The sequence below is a fragment of the Opisthorchis viverrini genome, assembly GCF_000715545.1.
Source record: "Opisthorchis viverrini unplaced genomic scaffold opera_v5_27, whole genome shotgun sequence".
NCBI lineage: Eukaryota > Metazoa > Platyhelminthes > Trematoda > Opisthorchiida > Opisthorchiidae > Opisthorchis > Opisthorchis viverrini.
The window spans coordinates 2,791,130-2,795,466 of record NW_008751682.1 but is presented as its reverse complement, the minus strand read 5'-3'; the positions used below and the strand labels follow the sequence as shown (position 1 = coordinate 2,795,466).

General features: G+C 45.5%; 1 protein-coding gene across 1 annotated transcript in view; it reads right to left on the bottom strand.

Moving 5' to 3' along the window:
* Positions 1–3,061, bottom strand: part of T265_12960 (hypothetical protein) — a gene marked incomplete at both ends in the record, with an annotated part of 19,971 nt that extends 16,910 nt beyond the window's left edge. Inside the window, one exon of the mRNA XM_009166449.1 lies at positions 3,050–3,061. The remainder of the gene's footprint in view (positions 1–3,049) is intronic.
* Between the last annotated feature and the right edge of the window lie 1,276 nt (positions 3,062–4,337).

Here is a 4,337-nt window from a genome sequence, read left to right as displayed (position 1 = left end):
TGCTGTCGATGATGATGATGATGATGTATGTATGTTCGAATTTATCGTTTTCCGGTGATCGAAACTGTAGCAACTGGAGCCAACGTGCCTATGGCTCACGGTTTATAGCTGATGAATTGAATTGAACACCCGATATGTAGTTGCGTTGTTGACTAAAAATCCTTCTCTACTGGTGTGGTCAGGTAGTTCCGTAATCTTTGTCAGCCATCTTTTGTCAGTCCGTAGAACGGTGATGTCCTCATTTTTGATCTGTTCAGAATTGAATTGAACACCCGATATGTAGTTGCGTTGTTGACTAAAAATCCTTCTCTACTGGTGTGGTCAGGTTTATCCGTAATCTTTGTCAGCCATCTTTTGTCGGTCCGTAGAACGGTGATATCCTCATTTTTCTTCGATCTGTTCACGGCTTCCTTTTGTTTATCCCAGAGATGGCTCGAACGACTGTTTTGTCAAGTTATTTTTCTGCATTTTCATGAAATGCGATAGACTTCATCAACGCTTCTAAGCTGACCGGTTACTTCAAGCCTGTGACTTCATTTCAGTAGAAGCTGAGTCCCTTGAGGCGGAACTCTTGCTCTGCAGAGATGCTTTGTCCAAGCCTCATTGGGATTGCTTTTGTCCTACCGTCCAAAAGATACCGGACCTTATCACGGTACGACGGTATGCTTAGCTCAGTGATCCATTCAGCTATACTGGAGGATGCTCATTCAGCATACACAGAGTCTCTCCATCCATCCTAGTCAATGGATCTGAAATCTGACAAGCAAAGTCTCCTGGCCGTCTAGGTTGGGAGTTGAAACCTATGCAGCAGTTTGTTGCTGAAAATTTGGGTTACTGGTCCCTTCAACCAAGTTCACTTAACTCGTCCATCGCATCCGTGCTCACTAGATCATACGGCTACTTTGCTCCGCAAATGCATAAACTGCGTGACAAAACACTGTCCCGCTCGCAACCTAGACCGACAAGTCAGTTCCCGTCTTGTACATGTCGGAACGATTCGATTGAATTATGCACAAGTCAAACCTTCTTAGAAATGGGAAGACACGCCGCAATCACCGCACATACACGCTCGCGCGCAAGGTCAGGAAGTCGACCAAACTACACAAATCTACGGACAGCTAAGGAACACGTGTAGCAGCTATGCTGCGAAGAAAACACGCTCCCCCGTCAGAACTCTCACCCGAGTACCCTCACTTATTCCAGTGTTCGCACTGCATTTATTTTATCACAATGCAACTAGCAACTGTAAATCACTAACTACCATGATAAGAACTGCTGTTGGTGCACATACCTTCTGAGTTACATTATGGCCATCGTAAACCGTGCACTAATAGTGTCAAGTCACCGCTGCTTTCCGGTCAGGTTTTTGACGACCCTAATCATCCTTCCGTCCAGATTTAGCCGCCCTAGAAGAACATCAGGCTACATAAAACAACGAGCTTTACACATGGGAGAAATTTCATACCACATCGACCGTCGCGTGGTGACATTAGCCTGGTCGCCTTATTCGCTGCAAGTGGCAGGGTGGATGAATGAAAGCATACGACTGCGGGTGTATCTGGTATTTCTCCATTTTTATCTTTTAACTCCTGTTCTATCCCACTTGGTAATCACTCATATGTAGACCTCAGTTGTAGAAACGTCAGTCAGGCTCCCTTGGAAGAAGTTGTAGGTGGTTGTGGGATTGGTAGAATTCACGTTCACATCACACTTTTGGAATTGAAATACTACACGCCACTGCTCATATCTACAGTTCGGCCTCCACTATTCAGACATTGTCCCCTGTTTTTCACTGCAGCCTTTACGTGAGGAGGCAGATGGTCCAATAAGCTTCCCTAATGCGTACATCAGATGTCCTATCGACTGATGTCTGCTACAACAGCGAGGCATCAATGTTGACCACTGATGTTGTGCTGCCAGTGACGACGATTACGATGACGTTCGCTAAATATCTGAAGCTCGAATACGAAATCTAAAGGTAGTCACTGAGCTTAAGGCCTTCTCTCTATCTAGACACCGCAAACTACGAACTTCAGTTAATTATGAAGCTGTTACATAGTGTTGCACCGATGTTTTCGTAGTCCCAATTTTCTGGGCTTAGGCTTCGTTGCCACTCCGGATACCCGTGGCAGCCGATTCTGTGCTATCCGACTTACTGTCTCGAGAAAAGCTCGTACTGATTAGGATATTGGAAGCCGAGGTTCACACACGTCCAAACACTCATTCAGGCAATCTGACGAGAAACTAACAACAAGAACGCCATTGACACCCGTTGATGACCATATCTTACAGCGTCTCTAACCAGGCGCACCGGGGATCACTTGGTCCCGATCCTGAAGGGTGAGTAGCACCGATAGCACCCAAGCGTTTCGTAATCTCTCTGCCAGGTGAAGGGTCGGCTAACACTCTGCTTTCATCACCCTGAATGGGGTACGCAGAACGGCACTTTCTTCGGCGGACGATGGTTCGGCATGCGCAACAGGCGGCCTAAGCAATGCAGTTTCTTGTGCTGGACACATTCTTCGCTGGAAGTGCCCGTCGCGCAACCAAAAGCTCGCTTCCCAGTTGCCTCGTAACGTCTCCGCCGACACCAACCCACACGGGATGTGGCTCTGAGACAACGCTTTTCCAACACCTGAACACGTCTCAGTTCCGCTGCTCGAACGGGCTGTCTCACAGTCATACAACAAAACAGCTTCCTACTGCTGCTCTCCATGTACAGCCCGGATTTGATCGTAATAAAAAAAGGGTTCAATAAACAGGTAGGACGCCCCAGTTCATCAGGAACGTGTTACCCAAACATGGTTCTTAAATGTGAGTACTTAAACCAGTTTCGAATGTGTACGAAATTTGCTCTTGACGATTCTTCCTAAGTCTGCTATACATCCTCACCAGTCAAATTGGTTCAGTACATAGTTTGTATGTTTTAGGGCTCACGGCTGGTTACACCAAGCGAAGCTTTGAAATTGTGGCAACCTAAGAAAGATCGATCGTTTGGGGCAGTACGGTTACATATGGTGATGTCACGTGCGTCGAACTAACAACTTACCGCAGAGCTGAGCTTTTCAAATGATAGTATCGATCAAATCAAGACATGTCAGGGGGTGATCAGGCGGGCAGAAAGGCAGGCAGTAGTGAGACAGACAGATGGACAGGCAGACAGGCGAACAGGTGGGCAGGCGGTCAGGCGGGAGGGTAGCAGGTAGGTGGGTAGGGAAAACAGAAAGGCAGGTAGGCAGGCATCCAAAGAAGTGACTATGCACCAACCACAGTGAATCTGTTTGATATCAGTTGATCAGTTGTGAAACTTGAGAGCGTTTCTTGTTCTCCGCTGCACTGTTGAATGTGGAAATGAGTCCAAAACTTCGCATAGGAAACTTTCGTGAAGAAGTAATTCAAAAAGCTGTGTCAACGATGGACTTGCGGTCATGGAGCACACCACTTCAACCTCGCGCAGTCCATTGATCCAGGGAGTTGTTTATCGCTTCGTTCTCAACCTACCGTGTAAAAATTGCCACAGTTTTTCAAATAAAATGGTAAACCTGACTTGCGATGGTTTATTACCTTAGTTGGATAAAAGGATACTACCTGAGGATGGGGTCATGTGTATTTCACATGGGTCACATTTGAGGAGGGGATAAAGTTAAAAGCACTAACTGTTTCCATATTCCAGGACTGGTGAAGGGGATTCGCTGGCAGACATTGCCAACGGTTGAAAGAGTATAAATCGATCGTACAATTTCCCAGCTTTATGCCTAAACCCCTCAATAGTGCATTTGCCTAGACAGGCTTCATTCAGCCCAAGAAAAAGTTGTTGATTAAGCTGTTATAACACCCCTTCATAGTTCCTTCACATACGCCTGAGAGAAAAATAAGGACCCGCTCATGTTAAACTACGTCCCATTGAAGGAAAACATAGAAGACATCCGACGCGATACTTATTCTCCTCCTCCCGCCTATCATCATCATCATCATCATCATCATCATCATCATCATCATCATCATATCATCATCATCATCATCGTCATCATCATCATCATCATCGTCATCATCATCATCATCATCATCTTGAACAGCAATACACCAACAATATTTATTGATACTCAACTGCCTTACAATCACGAACTTAACACCGAACGATGTATTTCATCAGTTTTATTACGGATGTTTTGAACCCTGACAAAAAGTACTCTAGGTTTTTAATTGACAGTTCTTTCAGCTGGCCTACAAATGCGGAATCCTTTTATTTGATCTCCCATCTTCAGCCTGTAGTGGTTACCGGCCCTATGAAGTCTCTAGTGAACTGAGTAAATTACTAATGTAAGCCAGATACAAAG